The sequence below is a fragment of the Ailuropoda melanoleuca genome, chromosome X (assembly GCF_002007445.2).
Source record: "Ailuropoda melanoleuca isolate Jingjing chromosome X, ASM200744v2, whole genome shotgun sequence".
Classification (NCBI taxonomy): Eukaryota; Metazoa; Chordata; class Mammalia; order Carnivora; family Ursidae; genus Ailuropoda; species Ailuropoda melanoleuca.
The window spans coordinates 64,909,442-64,932,125 of NC_048238.1; the positions used below are offsets into that span (position 1 = coordinate 64,909,442).

Genomic DNA, 22,684 nt, shown 5'->3' on the forward strand with positions numbered 1-22,684 from the left:
TCGAGCTGTACTACAAAGCTGTGATCACAAAGACAGCATGGTAAGACGGTCTCTTCAATAAATGGTGCTGGGAAAATTGGACAGCTATATGCAAAAGAATGAATCTTGACCATTCTCTCACACCATACACAAAGATAAACTCCAAATGGATGAAGAACCTCGATGTGAGACAGGAATCCATCAAAATCCTAGAGGGGAGCATAGGCAGCAACCTCTTTGACATCGGCTATGGCCTCACACCATACACAAAGATAAACTCCAAATGGATGAAGAACCTCGATGTGAGACAGGAATCCATCAAAATCCTAGAGGGGAGCATAGGCAGCAACCTCTTTGACATCGGCTATGGCTACTTTTTTCATGACACATCTCCAAAGGCAGGGGAAACATAAGATAAAGTGAACTTGTGGGACTTCATCAAGATAAAAAGCTTCTGCACAGCCAAGGAAACAGTCTAAAAAACTAAGAGGCAGCCCACAGAATGGGAGAATATATTTTCAAATGACACTACAGATAAAAGACTAGTATCCAAGTTCTACGAAGAACTTCTCAAACTCAACATATGGGAATCAAATAATCAAATCAATAAATGGGAAGAAGATATGAACAGACACTTTTCCAATGAAGACATACAGACGGCTAATAGACACATGAAAAAATGTTCAAAATCATTAGCTATCAGGGAAATTCCAATCAAAACCACCTTGAGATCCTGCCTTATACCTGTTAGAATGGCAAAAATGGACAAGGCAGGAAACAACAAATGTTGGAGAGGATGTGGAGAAAGGGCGTCCCTCTTACAGTGTTGGTGGGAGTGCAAGTTGGTACAGCCACTTTGGAAAACAGTGTGTAGTTCCCTCCAAAACTTAAAAATTGAGCTACCCTATGATCCAGCAATTGCACTACTGTATGGTGACTAACATAATGGAATAAAAAATTATTATAAAAAATTAGAAAACTCTCAAATGCACAAGCTAACATTACACCTAAAGGAGCTGGACAGTGAACAACAAATAAAGCCTAAACCAAGCAGAAGAAGAAAAACAATAAACTTTAGAGCAGAAATCAATGAGATAGAAACCAAAAGAGCAGTAGGACAGAACAACAAAACTAGAAGCCGGTTATTTGAATGAATTAATAAGATCGATATACCACTGCCCAAACTTATCCAAAAGAAATGAGAAAGGAACCAAATTAATAAAATCATGCATGAAAGTGTAGAGAACACGACTAACACCAAGGAAATTGAAACAATTATTAGAAATTATTTCCAGCAACTATATGTCAACAAATTAAGCAACCTGGAAGAAATGATGCCTTCCTAGAAACTTACGAACTGCCGACACTGAAACAGGAAGAAATAGACAATCTGAATAGACTAATAACTAGTAATGAAATTGAAGCAGTGATCAAAAACCTCCCCAAAAACAGAAGTCCAAGGCCAGATGGCTTCCCTGGGGAATTCTACCAAACATTTAAAGAAGAAATAATACCTATTCTACTGAAACTGTTCCTTAAAGAGAATCAGGAGGAAAACTTCCAAACTCGTTCTATGAGGCCAGCATTACCTTGATCCCAAAACTAGACAAAGAACCCATCAAAAAGGAGAATTACAGACCGATATCCCTGATGAATATGGATGCCAAAATACTCAAAAAGATCCTAGCTAATAGGATCCAACAGTACATTAAAAGGATTATTGAGCATGTCAAGTGGGTTTTATGCCTGGGATGCAAGGGTGGTTCAACATTCACAAATCAATCAACGTGATAGAACACATCAATAAAAGAAAAGACAAGAACCATATGAACCTCTCAATTGATGCAGAAAAAGCATTTGAAAAAATACAAATTCCGTTTCTGATTTAAACTCTTCAGAGTGTAGGGATAGAGGGAACATTCTTCAAATTCATAAAAACCATCTATGAAAAGCCCACAGTGAATATCATTCTCAATGGGGAATAGCTGAGACTTTTTCCTTAAAATCAGGAATACAACAAGGATGCCCACTCTCACCACTACTGTTCAACATAGTGCTAGAAGTCTTAGCCTCAGCAATCAGACAACAAAAAGAAATAAAAGGTATTGAATTTAGCAAAGAAGTCAAACAATCTCTCTTTGCAGATGACATGATACTTTATGTGGAAAAGCCAAAAGACTCCACCCCCAAATTACTAGAACTCATACAGCATTTCAGCAATGTGGCAAAATATAAAATCAATGCACAAAAATCAGTTGCTTTTCCATACACTAACAATGTAAATGTAAAAAGAGAAATTAAGGAGATGATTCCATTCACAATAGCAGCAAAAACCATAAAATACCTAGGAACAAACCAACTAGAAACTACAGAACACTTATGAAAGAAATTGAAAACACAGAAAGATCGAAAAACATTCCATGCTCATGGATTGGAAGAATAAAGATTGTTAAAATGAATATGCTGCCCAGAGCAATCTATACTTTCAATGCCATTCCTATTAAAATATCATTGGCATTTTTAAAAGAGATGGAACAAACAATCCTAAAATTTGTATGGAACCAGAAAAGACCCTGAATCACCGAGGGAATGATGAAAAAGAAAAACAAAGCTGTGGACATCATGTTGCCTGATTTCAAGCTTTATTACAAAGCTGTGATCACCAAGACAGCATAGTATTGGCACAAAAAACAGACACATAGATCAATGGAACAGGATAGAGAACACAGAAATGGACCCTCGGCTCTTTGGGCAACTAATCTTTGAGAAAGCAGGAAAAAATATTCAACGGAAAAAAGACAGTCTCTTTAATAAGTGGTGTTGGGAAAATTGGACAGCTACATATAGAAGAAAGAAACTCACAACATACACAAGGATAAACTCAAATTGGTTGAAAGACCTAAATGTGAGACATAAATCCATCAAAATTCTAGAGGAGAGGGGTGCCTGGGTGGCACAGCGGTTAAGCTTCTGCCTTCGGCTCAGGGCGTGATGCCGGCGTTACGGGATCGAGCCCCACATCAGGCCCCTCTACTATGAGCTTGCCTCTTCCTCTCCCACTCCCCCTGCTTGTGTTCCCTCTCTCGCTGGCTGTCTCTATCTCTGTCGAATAAATAAATAAAATCTTTAAAAAAATCCTAGAGGAGGACATAGGCAGTAACCTCTTTGACACTGGCCACAGCAACTTCTTTCAAGACACATGTCTGAAGCAAAACAAAAGCGAAAATGAATTTTTGGGACTTCTTCAAGATAAAAAGTTTCTGCACAGCAACGGAAACAGTCAACAAAACTAAGAGGCAACCCACGGAATGGGAGAATATATTTGCAAATGACATTACAGATAAAGGGCTGGTATCTGAGTGGTATAAAGAACTTCTCAAACTCAACATCCAAAAAAACAAATAATCCAGTCAAGAAATGAGCAGAAGATATGAACAGACACTTCCCCAGAGAAGACATACCAATGGCTAACAGACACATGAAAAAATGTTCAACATCACTAGTCATCAGGGAACTACAAATCAAATCCACAATGAGATACCACCTTACACCAGTTAGAATGCAAAAATTAACAAAACAGGAAACAACAAATATTGGAGAGGATGTGGAGAAAGGGGATCCCTCTTACACTGTTGGTGGGAATGCAAGTTGGTGCAGCCACTCAAGACGTTAAAAATAGAGTACCCTGCAACACAGCAATTGCACTACTAGGTATTTACCCCAAAATACAGATGTAGTGAAAAGAAGGGTACATGCACCCCAATGTTCATAGCAGCAATGTCCACAATAGCCAAACTGTGGAAAGAACTGAGATGTCCTTCAACAGACAAATGGATAAGGAAGATGTGTTACATATACACAATGGAATATTATTCAGCCATCAGAAGCAATGAATACTCACCATTTGCATCGACATGGATGGAACTGGAGGGGATTATGCTAAGTGGTGTAAGTCAAGCAGAGAAAGATAATTACCATATGGTTTCATTCATATGTGGAACATAAGCAATAGCACGGAAGATCATAGGGGAGGGGAGGGACATCCGAAGGGGAAGAAATCAGAGAGGGAGATGATCCATGAAAGTATGGACCCCGGGAACAAACTGAGGGTTTTGGAAAGGAGGGGGTGAGGGGAGGGGATAACAGGCTGATAATTATTGAGGAGGGCACATGCTGTTATGAGCACTGGGTGTTATACATAACTAATGAATCATTAAATACTACATAAAAAAACTACTAACTAAAAAAAGCAATTTCCATTTCTATATACTAATAATGAAGCAGCTGAAAGAGAAATTAAGAAAACAATCCCATTTACAATTTCACCAAAAACAAACCTAATACCTAGGAATAAACCAAAGAGGTAAAAGACCTTTACTCTGGAAACCATAAAACACCGATGAAAGAGATTGAAGAAAAAAAAAAGAAAGAAAGAAAGAAAGAAGAAAGAAAGAAAGAAAGAAAGAAAGAAAGAAAGAAAGAAAGAAAGAGAAAGAGGAAGACACTCAATGGTCATGAGTTAGAAGAAGAAATATTGTTAAAATGCCTATACTACCCAAAGCAATCTACATATTCAAATCAATCCCTATTAAAATACCAAAAGCATTTTTCACAGAACTAGAACAAATAATCCCAAAATTTGTATAGGAGAACAGAAGGTCTTGAGTAGCTAAAGCAATCTTGAAAAAGAAAAGCAAAGCCAGAGGTATCACAATTCCCAATATCAAGTTATATTACAAAGCTCTAGTAATCAAAACATTATAGTACGGGCACAAAAATAGACACATAGATCAATGGAACAGATTAGAAATCCCAGAAATAAATCCACATTATATTGTCCATTAATCTTTAACAAAGGAGGAAGTGTAATCCAATGGGACAAAGACAGTCTCTGCAAAATGGGTGTGGGGAAAACTGGACAGCTACATGAAAAGAATGAAACTGAACCACCTTTTTTTTTTAAAGATTTTATTTATTTGACAGAGATAGAGACAGCCAGCGAGAGAGGGAACACAAGCAGGGGGAGTGGGAGAGGAAGAAGCAGGCTCATAGCGGAGGAGCCTGATGTGGGGCTCGATCCCATAACGCCGGGATCACGCCCTGAGCTGAAGGCAGACGCTTAACCACTGTGCCACCCAGGCGCCCCAAAACTGAACCACTTTCTTACACCATACACCAAAATAAACTCCGAATGGATTAAAGACTTAAATGTGTCACGTGAAACCATAAAAATCCTAGAAGAGAGCACAGGTAGTAATGACTCTGACATTGGCTATAGCAACATTTTTCTAGGTAGGTATCCTGAGGCAAGAAAAACTAAAGTAGGGGAAACTTATGGTTATCCATTCTACTACAGGTACAAAACAGGAGTCTCAACCATATTACTTTACTTCCATTGTTACTTAGATAATGTATGTTTCTGCAAGGATATTATGTTGCATTTATTAAAGAAAAATCTAGGCGAATGAACAGATAAAACTTTATTCAAAAATAAACTATAGGGGTGCCTGGGTGGCGCAGTTGGTAAGTGTCTGCCTTCGGCTCAGGGCGTGATCCCGGCATTCTGGGATCGAGCCCCACATCAGGCTCCTCCGCTGGGAGCCTGCTTCTTCCTCTCCCACTCCCCCTGCTTGTGTTCCCTCTCTTGCTGGCTGACTCTGTCAAATAAATAAATAAAATCTTTAAAAAAAACTATAATAATAGCAATTTTATGAAACCCACACTTGTAATAATATAAGATTCTGTTACTAACATTTCTAAATTTCCAATATAGATACTTGTATACTTGTTTTCCAGTCAGCATTCAAGTCAGCATTTTTTTTTTCATGTAATACTGCAAAAACAAAATATCATTTCAGGTGAGTGAAATGACTATGTGTTATTGCAAACACATTCAGAGGCTCTGTGTCAGTTATATCATCTTGGAATATTTTCAGTTTAACAGCCCTTTGCAAACTATAGTATCTGCCATGCAAGTACATACATGTGCACATATTTGCACACACACACACACACAATTAATTACTATGGTACAAATTTTTTTCAAGTTTTCTCCAATAGAAATATACAGCTGTGTCTACATGCAACTGGAACAAGTGGTAGAAAATGAAAATGGTTATTTGCATAAAAATTGAAACTATTCTATAAAAATGTACTCTTGTCTTGCATTATGTTGAGCCATATGAAATTGCTATTTTTATGGTTCAAAGGATGTCAAATACTCATAATCTCATATGGTTTAGTATATTTAATCTTATTATAATGTCCAGTAAACATTTACTGACAAAGCATACATCTCCTTTTAATAGAGTGTACAGTGTTTTAAAATCATACTGACTATTTGATACTTGATGGTTGCATCTATATTATGATAAAATATTCATGTACAGTAAAATGTTAACAATTTTCTGGTTATCTTATCTATTTTACAAATAATGGTAATTTTGTGTTTTTCCAATATTTGAATAATTATAGTTATGACATTAGGAAAAGTTTGACTAAATACTCTTTTGGGTTCTGATTTATTGTCTAAATAATTTTTTTTTTAAAGATTTTATTTATTTGTTTGACAGAGATAGAGACAGCCAGTGAGAGAGGGAACACAAGCAGGGGGAGTGGGAGAGGAAGAAGCAGGCTCCCAGCAGAGGAGCCTGACGTGGGGCTCGATCCCATAACGCCGGGATCACGCCCTGAGCCGAAGGCAGACGCTTAACCGCTGTGCCACCCAGGCGCCCCTGTCTAAATAATTTCTGATCTATATTTTGTCTAACACAACTGCCAAGAATTCTTAACAGTCCTAACTCCAGGTTTTATACAAGTCTGGTCTATTGCTAATAGCCTTGTCCTGAAGCCCAAACTCACTAGGATTTTGTTTGTTTCTAGAGAATCATATTTTGCTCCAATATATTTTACTTTCTAATCACAGCCCTACAAAACTGTAATCTTTGGAAAGCCACAATTAATCTCAGGTTTTTATATCATTAATAAAGTGAATTTCTTGGATGAGTTTATACTTAATATATGTTGGTTTTAATATTTTTGAGTGCTCTGCCATCTCCACCAGCCCTGGAAGATAAGTTGGGTGATATATTTTAATGTATATCAAAGCCACGTATCCCTCAAATTCCAAAACATAACTAAGCATGCTTCATTCTTCCTATATCTATTACCCACAAAATAAGTTGCTTCAGCTTCTGATTCAAAATAAAGATTTCATACATATCAACTTATGAGGCTACTGATATGTAATTATTGTAGGCTTTTATAATAGGATCATATAGCACCTTCTATTTGTGTACTTAATACTTCAATGCTTATTGTAAAGTAATTATTTGATAGGTATGTTCCAAATGGGTATTCATATTTGAAATCATTATGTAAGTTGAGAACTGCCTGAATAGGAATTGTATATTTGTAATTTGTAACATTAACTTACACAAATGTACTGCAAAATAGAAAAGCATATTACCAAATAAATAAACCATGGATATGTGCTTATTTACTTTTGAGTGAAACATTTTCTTTTGTAAAACATTAATTGAAAATGTGCTTATTCAAAGTAGGTGGTTACAGTTTTTTTTAAGATTTTATTTATTTATTTGACAGAGATAGAGACAGCCAGCAAGAGAGGGAACACAAGCAAGGGGAGCAGGAGAGGAAGAAGCAGGCTCATAGCGGAGGAGCCTGATGTGGGGCTCGATCCCATAACGCCAGGATCACGCCCTGAGCCGAAGGCAGACGCTTAACCGCTGTGCCACCCAGGCACCCCTGGTTACAGTTTTTTTTTTAATTTTAATTTTATTTTAATTCCAGTATAGTTAACATAAAGTGTTATATTAGTTTCTGGTGTACAATATAGTAATTCAACAATTCCATACATCACCCAGTGCTCACCACGAAAGGTGCATTCCTTAATCCCCATCACCTATTTCATACATACCGCTACCCACCTACCCTCTGGTAACCATTAGTTTGTTCTCTAGAGTTAAGAATTTGTTTTTGGGTTTGTCTACCTCTCTTTTTTTTCCCCTTCCTCATTTCTTTTTTTTTTAATATTTTATTTATTTATTTGTCAGAAAGAGAGAGCACAAGCAGGGGGAGTGGCAGGCAGAGGGAGAAGCAGGCTCCCCACTGAGCAAGAAGCCTGATGCTGGACTTGATCCCAGGACCCTGGGTTCATGAACTGAGCGGAAGGCAGACACTTAACTGACAGAGCCACCCAGACGTCCCATTGCTTTGGTTTCTTAAATGCTACATATGAGCGAAATCATATGATATTTGTCTTTCTCTGACTAACTTATTTCACTTAGCATTATACTATCTAACTCCATCCATGTAATTGCAAATGGCAAGATTTCACTCCTGTTTTCAGCTGAATAATATTCCATTATCTAAATAACATCTCTTCTTTATCTATTCATCTATCAGTGGACAGTTGGGCTGCTTCCATATTTTGGATATTGTAAATAATTCTACTATAAACATAGGGGTACATGTATCCCTTTGTATTCGTGTTTTTGTATTTTGGGGTTAAATACCCAGTAGTGCAATTACTGGATCATAGAATACTACTATTTTTCACTTTTGAGGAATCTCAATACTGTCTTCTATAGTGCCTGCACCAGTTTATATTCCCAACAACAGTACAAAAGTGTTTCTCCTTCTCCATATCCTTGCCAACACTTGTTTCTTGCGTTTTTGATGTTAGCCATTCTGACAAGTGTGAGGTGATATTGTATTTTTGATTTACATTTCCCTGAAGAGGGGTGATGTTGAGCGTCTTTCCATGTATCTGTTGGCCATCTGTATGTTTTCTTTGGAGAATTGTCTGTTCATTTATTTTGCCCATTTATTAATTGGATTGTTTGGTTTTTGGGTCCTGAGGTGTGTGCGTTTTTATATATTTTGGATACTAACAATTTATTGAATATATCATTTGCAAGTACTTTCTCCCATTCAGTAGGTTACCTTTTAGTTTTGTTGATTGTTTCCCTCATTGTGCAGAAGCTTTTTATTTTGTTTTAGTCCCAATAGTTTATTTTTACTTTAGTTTTTCTTTCTTTTTTTTTAAGATTTTATTTATTTATTTGACAGAGAGAGACAGCCAGTGAGAGAGGGAACACAAGCAGGGGGAGTGGGAGAGGAAGAAGCAGGCTCATAGCGAGAGAGCCTGATGTGGGGCTCGATCCCATAACACCGGGATCACACCCTGAGCCAAAGGCAGAAAAGAAAGAAAGAAAGAAAGAAAGAAAGAAAGAAAGAAAGAAAGAAAGAAAGAAAGAAAGAAAGAAGAAAGAAAGAAAGAAGAAAGAAAAGAAAAGAAAAGAAAGAAAGAAAGAAAGAAAGAAAGAAAGAAAGAAAGAAAGAAAGGAAGAAAGAAAGAAAGAAGTCCTATGGTCTAAAAATAAAGAGGATCATGGAACCAGAGCAATGAGACAGATTCATCTTTTTTTTAATAATTTTTATTTTGTTATATTAGTCACCATACAGTACATCCCCACAGATTCATCTTTCTTGATGTCATGTGTGGATCTGGGTGACTAAAAGCAATTGTGTTTCAATGGATACAGGAGTCATGAGACAAGAACTTACAACTGAAAAAAATGTGAAGCTAAAACTCAACCTTGCACATAGCTAGCACTTTTGAAGCCGTCTATCTTCATGAAATGGTGAACTAGGAATAGTATGCTTACCATTAAATAAATTCTTCAGTAAAACTTCCCTATATCTATCTAGAGTCTAGATAAATGTGTGTCTTGTAAATTCTAATGCTTCATATTTTCATGCTGTTTCAATATCCCCATAAACAGGCTGTGAGCACACCACCCAGGTGACCAAGTGCACCAATATGAAAAGCTGACCCCTGCCACAAATCCTCTTTCTTGCCCTCTTCTGACTATGACCTGGTGACATTCAAATGCACCAGTGAAATCCCCTTACACCTTTTTTTGTATGTGTGTACTACACTCTGGCCCCAAATAAAGGCACTTGCCAAAGGATTCTCTCCCTCTCCTTCTTCTCCACCCTCTCTCTCTGAGCTCCCCATCTGCTTGGTTGAACTCACTCTCATGTTGATCCCGCCTGTGTGGAACTCTCATGACATGCAGTGGCTCTATCCTAGGACCTCTGAGTATAATAAACTTTATTTTTCTGCACTTCTCCTGTGTCTCCCTCTTGTTTTTCACCTGACTTATCATCTCATGAAAGAATTCAAATCACTATGTTAGGCAAAATCTTAAAGTGTGTCTATGATCTCCACTCTCTGATGTTATTTCCAAGATTATGTTATACTACATGGTAATAGGAATTTTGCAAAATAAAATTAAGGTTAATAATCAGTTGAGCTTGGGGCACCTGGGTGGCACAGTCAGTTAAGCATCTTGATTTCAGCCCAGGTTATGATCTCAGGGTTGCAAGACTGAGCCCCAAATTGGGCTCCACACTCAGTGTGGAGTCTACTTAGGATTCTCTCTCCCTCTCCCTCTGCCCCTCCCTCCCTGTGCTCTTTCTCTTTCTAAAATAAATAAAACTTTAAAAAATCAACTGAGCTTAAGATAAGGAGATTATCCATTTCTCTAGCTGATCCTAGAAAGGGAGGTCAGAGAAATTCAAGGCATGGAAAAGATTGGATTCATGACAGGTTCTTCATTGCTGAGATGGAGGGCCTAATGTAACAAGCACCTGATAGTGGTCTCTAGTTGCTAAGAGCAGTCCCCAACCCACAACTAGCATAATAATGAAAACTTCAGTTCTACTAACCTAAGAAAATGAATTCTTCCAAAAAGTTGGTGGAGTTTACAAGCTACATTTACTTAACTCAGCCTCTAGATTAGCACATAGCCAAGTCAGCACTTTGACTTCAGTCCAATGTGGTTCAGAGAAGAGAACCTGGTGAAAACAAGCTGGATTCTTGAATGATAAAAAAACTATAAAACAGCAAATCTGTTTTGTTTTAAACCACTAAATTGTGGTAATTTGTTATACAATGATATAAATCCAGTATACCTACTTGCCTTAGGTAAAAGAAGAGTGATTTATGTGTTTTATTAGAAGGAAAGTGGACACTTTAATAAATGTATTAGATAAACATAAGACAAACTTATAATTCTGGAGTGGAAAAGGTGTTTCTAATGATGACTTAATGTATAGAAAAGAAAAATAATTCATAAATTCAACTACAAAAAATAATTAAAATTTCTCCATGGTGAAAAACACCAAAGCAAAATCAAAAGACGATTATTATTTTGTGCAATTTTAGCATAAATGCCTAACAATTAGTTTTGTTTTGTTTTTTGGTTATCGTGATGTACCTTCTGGCATTAAGTATTTGATTGCTGAGGAATCCGCTCCAAAGATGTCCATCTTGGGATTAAAGACCTAAATGTGAAATCTAAAACCATAAAAATCCTAAAAAAAATTACAGGAAGTAATTTCTCTGACATTGGCCATAGCAACATTTTTTTAGATATGGCTGCTGAGGCAAGGGAAATAAAAGCAAAAATATACTATTGGGACTACATCAAATAAAAAGCTTCTGTACAGTGAAGGAAGCAATCACCAAACTAAAAGGCAACCTACTGAATGGAAGAAAATATTTGCAAATAACATATCCTATAGAGGGTCAGAATCCAAAATATACAAAGAACATATAAAACTCAATACCCAAAAAAGAAATAATCCAACTGGAAAATGAGCAAAAGACATGAACAGACATTTTTCCAAAGAAGACATCCAGGTGAACAACAGACACATGTAAAGATGCTCAACAGCACTTAACCATCAGAGAAATGCAAATCAAAACTACAATTAGATATCACCTTACATCTGTCAGAATGACTAAAATTAAAAACATAAGAAACAACAACTGTTAGCAAGGATGTGGAGGAAAAGGAACCCTCTTGCACTGTTGGTGGGAATGCAAACTGGTGCAGCCCCTGTAAAAGACAATACCGAGTTTCCTCAAAAAGTTAAAAATAGAACAACCCTGCACTCTAGTAATCACACTACTGGGCATTTACCTCCCCCCTGAAAAAAATCAAGGGGAGGAAAATGCACTCCTATGTTTATAGCAACATTATTTATAATTAACCAAATTATGGAAGCAGCCCATGTTCAACAATAGATGAATGGATAATGAAGAGGTGATATATATCTATCTATAGCTATAGCTATATACAATGGAATATTATTCAGCCATAAACAGGAATGAAATCTTGCCTTTTGCAATGACATGGATGGAGCTGGAGAATATAATCCTAAATGAAATAAATCAATCAGAGAAAGACAAATACTGTATAATTTCAGTCATGTAGGAATTAAGAAACAAATTAGCAAAGGAAAAAGAGAGAGAGAGAAACTAAGAAACAGATTCCTAACTATGGAGAACAAACTGATGGTTACCAGAAGGGAAGTGAGTGGGGAATGGGTTAAATAGGTGAGGGTTAAGGCGTGCACTTGTTGTGATGAACACTGGGTGGCATATAGAACTGTTGAATCACTATAGTGTACAGCTGAAACTAATATAACACTGTAGGTTAACTACACTGGAATTAAAAAAGACTTCATAAAAAAGTAATAAAGTATATATTATCTATTAAAAAAAAGAGATGTCCATCTTAAATAAACACATTGTCAGTTAAGCAACTAGATGAAGAGCCAGGCCAGCTCAACCGCTAAGTTTCCCTCTTTAGACAGTTCTGGGTGATCTAGATAACTGACCATTTGATCAATTGCTTGCTTTTCCCTTCTTGTGCTTTAATCCATGCAGTAATGTTTTAAATTCACCAATAAAGAGTGAACCAGTGAAACCTTAGGCACCACATCCTAGACCCAAATAAAGGCAGAACCCCAGGTCCCTGTTTACTTGCTCACTCTCTCCCTCTACCTGTGATCTCACTGTGTGGCCCCAGGTGTGCTGTGTACCTTCCAGGACATATGACTAATAAACTTTTATTTTTTTTTAAGTTCCCTGCTGATTGTTGCTGAGGTGTTCCTTGCAATCATAATAAGAACAGCAAGTGCTTATCCAGCCACAACATTGGCTCCAAAAGAAGAAATGTCTGTGGAGGCTGGCCACAGTAGTGTGGGCCCAGATGAGTGCCCCCAGGCATTTGCAGGTAATAATATCACAATTGATAGGCTGAGATTAACCCAAAATAGCAACTCATACAAGTATGAGATTATTTATCTACTTCTACCTACCTACCTACCTACCTACCTACCTTTAGCTATTTTTCCATCTATATACAGAGAAATAAATAACCACAAACAAACCAATAAAAATATAGGGAAAGAGAATAAACACAACTGTCCCTTAAACATATAAAGCAGATGTAAAATTTCACTTTGTCATAACAAAAGATAGGCAGTTTAAATCTTCATTGAAGTAGCATTCTTATCTATGAGATTAGCAAAAACATACATATTTAACAATATAGAATGTTAGTGAAGCTGTAGGAAAACAGGTTTTTCATACTTTGCTTATGGGGCATGAAATGACATTATCCCCTAGTAGGTAAATTTCAAAATAACTTTTAAAATTTCAAAAGTATTTATCTTTATATCCAGCAATCTCACTACTAAGGATATATTCTACAATTGTGCCTATAAAATGACTTATAAAAATTATTTGTTGCCACAATATAATAAAAATTTGTTAAAAAATGAACATCTGTAATGCACTGATTAAAAATTATACTACGTTCATGCAATGTATCTGCTAACAAGAATAAGACATCTTTCATATATTAGAATTTAAGAAATGAAACAGATAAAGATGGGGGGAAAGAGAGAAGCAAACCATAAAACAGACTCTTAACTATAAAAAACAAACTGAGGGATGCTGGAGGGGAGGTAGGCAGGAGGATGGGTTAAATGGGTGATGAGTATTAAGGAGGGAACTCGTGATGAGCACTGGATCTTGTATATAAGTGATGAATCACTACATTCTACTCCTGAAAATAATATTACACCATATGTTAACTAACTGGAACTTAAATAAAAACATGAAATTAAAAAAATCTTTCCACGTACTAATGGAAAAAAATACAAAATATGTTGTTTCATAGGAAGATTTATGTGAAAAATGGGGTGAAACTAACCTTATATTCATATTGTTTGACCACACATAAACAATTTTATAAGGGTATAAAAAACCTACTAAGGATGGTTATTGGTAGAGGTTAGAAAATGCTTTAGCTATGGAAAAGGTGGCAGTGTGCTAATAGACATTTTGGTATCCTATGCCATATCACCTTCACCCACATTGGATTTAGCATGAACTCTGTTGGATAGTTCCTATGTACATTGGTAGAGTCCCACCTAAAACATTTTTCCCCCTGAAGACTTTCTATAAACCCCATTAAGATTCCTCAGCTCAGAATCAGAACAATTAATATCCCCAGGGGTACTCTCAACCATCCATTCAAAAATATTAAAGCAGGGGCGCCTGGGTGGCACAGCGGTTAAGCGTCTGCCTTCGGCTCAGGGCATGATCCCGGCGTTATGGGATTGAGCCCCACATCAGGCTCCTCTGCTACGAGCCTGCTTCTTCCTCTCCCACTCCCCCTGCTTGTGTTCCCTCTCTCGCTGGCTGTCTCTATCTCTGTCAAATAAATAAATAAAATATTTAAAAAATATATTAAAGCATATTCCATGTGGCACCTCATATGATTTGCTGCAGGATTGAGCCCTGGTTGCCCATAGCATTAACCAGTTCAATAATGTACCATTTACTGTTTTATCATCCTTCCCTGAAAAATGTTATCACTATCCCCTCTTTCTTATTTAAAGAAATCAACTCCCATTTGAACTTCAGTGATTGATTTGTCTCCAACTCTGCATTTAAATAACAACTAATACATCAATATATACATTTTTATATTGTTTGGAGTTTTGAACTACATGAGCATCATATTTATTTTTGAAAGTCTGAAATCCAAGTCCTGGCTATAATGTGGACTTGAGAGAGTTTTTAGAAATTCCTGAGGGAAGCACATCAATTTTGAAAATAATTTGGCAAATTCTAGTTAAGTGTGATATATACATATTGTTACAATTCCAGTCTTAAAGAACTCTTACATGCATGTCCAAGAATATATATTCAACAATGTTACTATCAGCATTTTTATAATTACAAATAGCTGAAAATTACCTGAATGTACATTAATAAAAGATAAATTTCAATAGTTAAAAAATTGAACTATATTCAACAGTGAAAGTGAATGAACTATTGCTCTACCTATAAATGTAGATGACTACAATAAATATTTTTGTGAGTTTGCTGAGTTTAAAAGCATATTGCATTCATTTATGGAACATAAGTAGGAAGATCGGCAGGAGAAGAAAGGGAAGAAGAAGGGTGGGTAAACAGAAGGGGGAATAAACCATGAGAGAATGTGGACTCTGGGAAACAAACTGAGGGCTTCAGAGGGGAGGGGGGTGGGGGATTGGGATAGGCTGGTGATGGGTATTAAGGAGGGCACGTATTGCATGGAGCACTGGGTGTTATATGCAAGTAATGAATCATCGAACTTTACATCAAAAACTAGGGATGTGCTGTATGGTGACTAACATAATATAATAAAAAATATTATTAAAAAAAGAATAAAATAAAAGCGTATTGCAGAAAAATACACATGCCATTTTATACATATGCTTTTTAAAACATGCAAAACATGCTACTTATTGTTTAGGAACACATTTAAGTGTGATGAAATATGAAGAAAAGCATGATAAAGATAATGAGCAAGTTATAACAATTATCGCTAGGGAAAAAGCAAGGTAATAAACCGAATAAATTTGTACTATGAAATTCAACAACATTGTAACATCTTTTTTTGTAAAGTTTAATTTCTTAAACTGAATTTTCAATGCAAAGGTGTTCCTTATATTGTTACTTATTATTAATTATTATTATTATTATTATTTATAGTGTCTGTCATAGATTTAGACTATTTCATAACACATTTTGAAAAAAGACAACAAATATAACGCAAAAATGATTATAGTAAATAAAGAATGGTTTTAGTCATTTTATTTCTACCACTTTCGTTGAAATGTTTTCCCAAAGTTGTTTCTTCTAACTTGCGGAAGATTAAAGCCATATTTTGGATGTTGCTATATGTCTATTTTCAAAACAAAGTATTATTTCCATGCTGATGTCTACCATAATGTTTTTTACAAACTGGACGTGTGATTATTACATGTGTAATAGATAAATAATTGAAAATTCCTTTTTTTTCTTTTTTTGGGGGGTGTCTGTCCATATCTTTAACTTTTGAGCATACAGTATACAGTTATAATAACAGTTTTATCACCCATTTCTGCTAATTTAAACATTTTGGTCAATTCTGAGTCACTTCTGATTATTTATGATCCTCATTATGAGCTGTATTTTTCTGCTCCTTTTTATGGCTCATAATCTTTTATTTTTTCTAGCTTTTATTTATTTATTATTATTTTTTATTATGCAATGTTAGTCACCATACCGTACTTCATTAGTTTTTGATGTGGTGTTCCATGATTCATTGTTTGCATATAACAGCCAAGTGCTCATTGCAATACATGCCCTCCTTAATACCCATCACTGGACCAACCCACGTCCCCACCCCCTCCCCTCTGAAACCTTCAGTCTGTTTCCTGGAGCCCATAGTCTCTCATGGTTCATCTGCCTCTCTGATTTCTTCCCATTCAGTTTTCCCTCCCTTCCCTGTGGTCCTCCACGCTATTCCTCATGTTCCACATATGAGTGAAACCATATGATAGTTGTTTTCTTTGCTTGACTTATGTCACTTAGCATAATCCCCTCCAGTTCCATGTCGAAGCAAATGATGGGTATTCACCCTTTCTGATGGCTGAGTAATAATCCATTGTATATACGAACCACATTTTCTTTATCCATTTGTCTATTAGAAGGGATCTTGGCTCCTTCCACATTTAGGCTATTGTGGATATTGCTGCTATGAACATTAGGGTGCATGTGCCCCTTCTTTTCACTACATCTGTATCTTTGGGGTAAATACCCAGTAGTGCAGTTGCTGGGTCATAGGGTAGTTCAATTTTTAACATCTCGAGGAACCTCCATACTCTTCCAAAATGGCTATACCAACTTGTATTCCCACCAACAGTGTAAGAGGGTTCCCCTTTCTCCACATTGTTACTCTGAAGTCTATTTCTGACATCTTGTTTATATCCATATTCATTAGGTCTGTGTCAGAGGCCACAGTCTCTGATTCATTTCTTTGTTGGGGGTTCCTCCTCTTAGTCATTCTGTTGGGGGGGGTAGTTGAGGGAATGTACAGAGTCCAAAGTATTAACCACACCCCAAGCAAGATGTTTCTGTTTTATAAGGACCCTTGGGTTCTTGTCCTCTTGATCTTCATGCCTGTCTTCTGGGGGAGCAGCCTGCTGCACTGTTACTCAGGCAACTCTGCTTGGGTTGCTCTCTTGTGGCGGTGGACTCAGTGAAATCCATTTGGGGGGGGGGCTTTTGTTCTATGGCGGCTTTCCCTGGTGGCTTTCCATGTTTCTTCCAAGAGTCATAGCAGAAGTGACCTCATCCAAACCTTTGTCTCAGAACAGAAATCACAGTCTGCTCTTCACTGAGCTCTCCAGGATACACTGCCTCCATTTCTGTCTGTGCTGCTAAAACCACAGTCTTTCCAGTTGTGTGCCCCACAGCAACACTCCAGGTGGTGGTGGTGGAGCCCAGGACCGGGCCATCACTTCCCTTTGTGTTTCTAAAACCAGGAGCTGCCTGCAGTTTGCGCAGGTGCGTGCACACCCACAGCTCCTGGATCCTATCTGGGGGCTGCACTAAAGTCCTTTCCCTGCCACTATGGATCTGCAAGTCTGTGCAGGATCCCCAGCACAGGAAGCTTTTGCCCTTCTGTGTTATTTCACCTTCCCGGTGCAAGTGCTTATGGTGGCTCCCTCCCCCTTCTGTTTATCTCCTGATATCTGTGTGCAGAATGTCATCTCCCCACTTCATACCTCAAGACTGCCAGAGATTTTCTACTTGTAGAAATCCAGATATAAATTCTCACATCTCAGGCTGATTTTGTGGGTATTCAGAATGGTTTGGTAGCTATCCAGCTAAATTCAGGGGGCCAATTGATATAGGGCCCCCTACTCCTCTGCCTTTTTTTCCCTCATTCCCCTTTTTTTCTCAAGATTTATTTATTTATTTATTTTAGAGGGAAAGAGAGAGACTGAGAGAGAGTGTGTGCTACATAAGCAGGGGGAGGGAGGAGGGACTCTCTGCTAAGCAGGGAGCCTGATGTGGAGCTTGATCCCAGGACCATGGGATCGTGACCTGAGCTGAAGGCAGATGCTTAACCTACTGAGCCACCCAGGTTCCCCAATGATTGAAAATTTCTTATATAAATATACTCAAGTCATTTCCAATTATCAAATATTGGCAGAAGTGATGCTATAAATAATTAATGTATAATAAACCAAAACTGAACATTTTCATAAGATTTTTTCTTTCCTTATTTGTTACAAAAGGATTTTTAAAATTTATGTGCGTGGTGTTTGAAGCCTAAGTAATTTATTTTGTATTTAACCAAATGCTAAATTATATAACAATATGAATATAACAACACAAAATTGTTATAAATCTGGAGTATTTTTATACTCTACTAATTAAGATGCCAACTATTCAACATGAAATCTTTCAGAGATGACAGTAACTGAAATGCCTCTACCCAGGGATGATGAATGCCCCTTTGGCATAAAATAAAAGAATAAGGTAACAAGTGTCTAGAGATATTTTGGGTGTGACCAACATGTTCTTTCATACAAATGAAAAAGTATTTTGTGTTATCCATTGAGGTGACATATTCCTGAATCCACTACAGCTCTATTATTTTTTGTATCAAATTTTTATTACTGGTACACACAAGTGTGGGAAATGCCTTAGGTTGGACAGACTACATTAGAAATCTATACTTCTTAAAACTCTCATATCTTCCTTTTTTAAAATTTTCTGCTACATTTCCTCACTATTCCCCTTCCTCCTATGTACATTAAGGTGTGTGTGTGCGTGTGTGTGTGCGTGTGCGTGTGTGTGCGCTGTGTGTTTATTTTATTGTAAATCTACTTCAATTGGTTAGGTTTCAAATGTAATCATTGTTTATCACAGTTGTTTGAGGCACAAAATTTTCCCAGACAGGAAGAGACACCTTAGAATCTAAAGGAGAATAAGTAAAGCAAAAGTTCTCTTTATTTATTTTTGAAGTCAACTCCATGTCCACCATGGGGCTTGAACTCATGACCCTGAGGTCAAGAGTTGTGTGCTCTACCAACTGAGCCAGCAAAGCACCCCCAAAGAGTTTTCTTTAGATGTCAGAAAGGATTATGACATTGTGATATTATGCCACAGACTATATAATAAAAGAAAGATTAAAACTCCTTATGGACTATTCTGGGTAGTGTTAACACTATGACAGCTATTCCCTCTCTACATGCTTAGCTGAGCAGAAATAGTTGAGCCATTACTTACTGTTACCATAGCAACAATTTTAACACACTCATAAATTTTTATGCTGTCAATAGATTAAAATGAAACAGACCAAGAATTCTGCAAAAAAAGGTGTTAATTCTATTAATAAAACTAAGTTTGCACACTTTCCCAACCAGGAGGTCACATCTTCAAAGATGTTCAAATACTGATAATGGTATGGACAGTGGGTACATTGGATGATCTTAATTTCACTTGTTTTAGCACATCAAATAGAAAAATAGAAAAAAAAAGAAAAAGAAAAGAAATAGCTGAGGCCTCTTCTATTTCCAGAAGAAGATGAATTGGAACTACAGTAACCATCAAATAATTTGCATGCTGTACCAGTAGCATAGAATAAAAACACAAAAGCATGATAATAAGAAGTGATAAAAGGATATCAATGACAGTATTAAAATATAGTTTTTAAAATGTGCTGTTCATAATCTCCATGTAATGAATTTCTTTCCTATCTTAGTCTATGGCAAGTAGCCAGAATGCATTAAAAAGTGCTTGATAAATGAGTTCAAAATATGTCATTCACAAAAAGTCAAGAATTCAGTTATTAGAGACTTCCTTCAACCATTATTATGCTTCATATCTGGTAACACTAGGGAAAAAACTACAATAGCAACAACTAGATTTTGAAATGTACTTTTTAATATATTGTTATGTTCAGTTAGCTAACATATACTACATAATTAGTTTTTGATGTAGTGTTCATTAGGTGAGTATAACACCCACTGCTCATCATAACATGTACCCTCCTTAATACACATCACCCGGTTACCGCATCCCCCTATACCCCTCCCTTCCATAACCCTCAGTTTGTTTCCCGGAGTCTCTCATGGTTCATCTCCCTCTCTGATTTCTTCTCATTCAGTTTTCCCTCCCCTCCCCTGTGGTCCTCTGTGCTATTCCTTATGTTCCATATATGAGTGAAACCATATGATAATTGTCTTTCTCTGCTTGACTTATTTCACTTAGCATAATCCTCTCCAGTTCCATCCATGTCAGTGCAAATGGTGGGTATTCATCCTTTCTGATGGCTGAGTAATATAACATTGTATGATGTACATATGTACATCTTCTTTATTCATTCATCTGTTGAAGAGCATCTTGGTTACTTCCACAGGTTGGCTATTGTGAACATTGCTGTTATGAACATTGGGGTTCACGTGCCCCTTCTTTTCACTACATATGTATCTTTGGGGTAAATACCTAGCAGTGCAATTGCTGGGTCATAGGGTAGCTCTATTTTTAATGTCTTGAGGGACATCCATATTGTTTTCCAGAGTGGCTGTACCAGCTTGCATCCCCAACAACAGTGTAAGAGGGTTCCCCTTTCTCCACATCCTATCCAACATTTGTTGTTTCCTGTCTTATTAATTTTTGCCATTCTAACTGGTGTAAGGTGGTATCTCATTGTTGATTTGATTTGTATTTCCCTGATGACTAGTGATGTTGAACATTTTTTCATGCGTCTGTTAGCCATTTGTATGTCTTCTTTGGAGAAGTGTCTGCTCATGTCTTCTGCCCATTTCTTGGCTGGATTATTTATTTTTTGGGTGTTGAATTTAAGAAGTTCTTTATAGATCTTGGATACCAGCCCTTTATCTGTAGTGTCATTTGCAAATACCTTCTCCCATTCTGTGGGTTGCCTCTTAGTTTTGTTGACTGTTTCCTTTGCTGTGCAGAAGCTTTTTATCTTGATGAAGTCCCAAAAGTTCATTTTTGCTTTTGTTTCCCTTTAGAGAAGTGTCTTGAAAGAAGTTGCTACGTCCACTGTCAAAGAGGTTACTTCCTATGTTCTCCTCAAGGATTTTGATGGATTCCTGTTTCACATAGAGGTCTTTCATCCATTTTGAGTTTATATTTGTATATGGTGTAAGAGAATGGTCCAGTTTCCTTCTCTGCATGTGGCTGTCCAATTTTCCTAGCACCATTTATTGAAGAGACTGTCTTTTTTCCATTGGATATTCTTTCCTGATTTGTCGAAGATTAGTTGACCATAGAGTTGAGGATCCATTTCTGTAGTCTCTATGCTGTTCCATTGATTTATGTGTCTGTTCTTGTGTCAATGCCATAAAATGTACTAGGAAAAAATTATATCTTAAAAGCTCAGTTTCAAAAAATTTAGTCTTCCTAGATGTCCCTTAAACTTATGAATTGTGCCTCTTATGACATCCTTTTACCCAGATAAATTGACAACAATGCATCATTAACAATAGTTCATTTTGGATATCTTGTATATCCTGATCAGTGCCCAATGCTGATGACCACAAAATTCAGAGACAACAAATTGATGTTTGTATTGGTTTTGTATAATTCATTTTTGCTACTGACACTTGTAAAGATCTTTTGTATGTTTTGGAAATTTCTTCCCTAATGAAGCAGAAACCTCCTGCCATGGAAGACAAAACCTAGATCTCTGAGCCTTCTTTTCAGTTATGGCACATACATAGATCTAAAACTACATCATATTTTGCATAACAAACTAATAACACAAAATACCAGGCAGCAAATGGATTCCGTTAAGGCATTGACAAGGCATCTACAACCAGTTGCTAGCTTCAGAGGTTCTAGCCCCAATATCCATAGGACATTAGTCTCTGTAGCAACATGGTAGCATTACTATTTCCACCAGATCAGCTCAAAAGTATCATTTTGAGGATTGTCCTTGGCTGCATGGCCTCTGAACATGCTTATATAGTTTTCTTCGAGATTCTACGTAGTTACATGGTTTTTTTTTAAAGATTTTATTTATTTATTTGACAGAGAGACAGCCAGCGAGAGAGGGAACACAAGCAGGGGAGTGGGAGAGGAAGAAGCAGGCTCCCAGAGAAGGAGCCTGATGTGGGGCTTGATCCCAGAACACTGGGATCACGCCCTGAGCCAAAGGCAGACGCTTAACGACTGAGCCACCCAGGTGCCCTTGTAGTTACATGCTTTTTAGCAAATTCCTTTCTCTCTTCAATTGAGTTTTATTTGGAACTAATAATACAAATCCTGCCAATAAAATAAACATTCATAGTACATTTATTATATAATGGGTACAAGATTTTCTTCCATCTCCCAAAAAATATTAGTGAGATTACATAGGGGTTGTTAGTAAGTAAACAAACCAATTGAATTCATATCCATAAAGAGTTACTGGATCGCAGTTATCAATATCTTCATAGTTTGTACATGATTGATCTAAGG

General features: G+C 36.9%; 1 pseudogene; it reads left to right on the forward strand.

Annotated features, from left to right (window-relative positions):
• The window catches only part of LOC100482642, a 50,751-nt pseudogene that overhangs the window by 11,097 nt on the left and 16,970 nt on the right, over positions 1 to 22,684 (forward strand).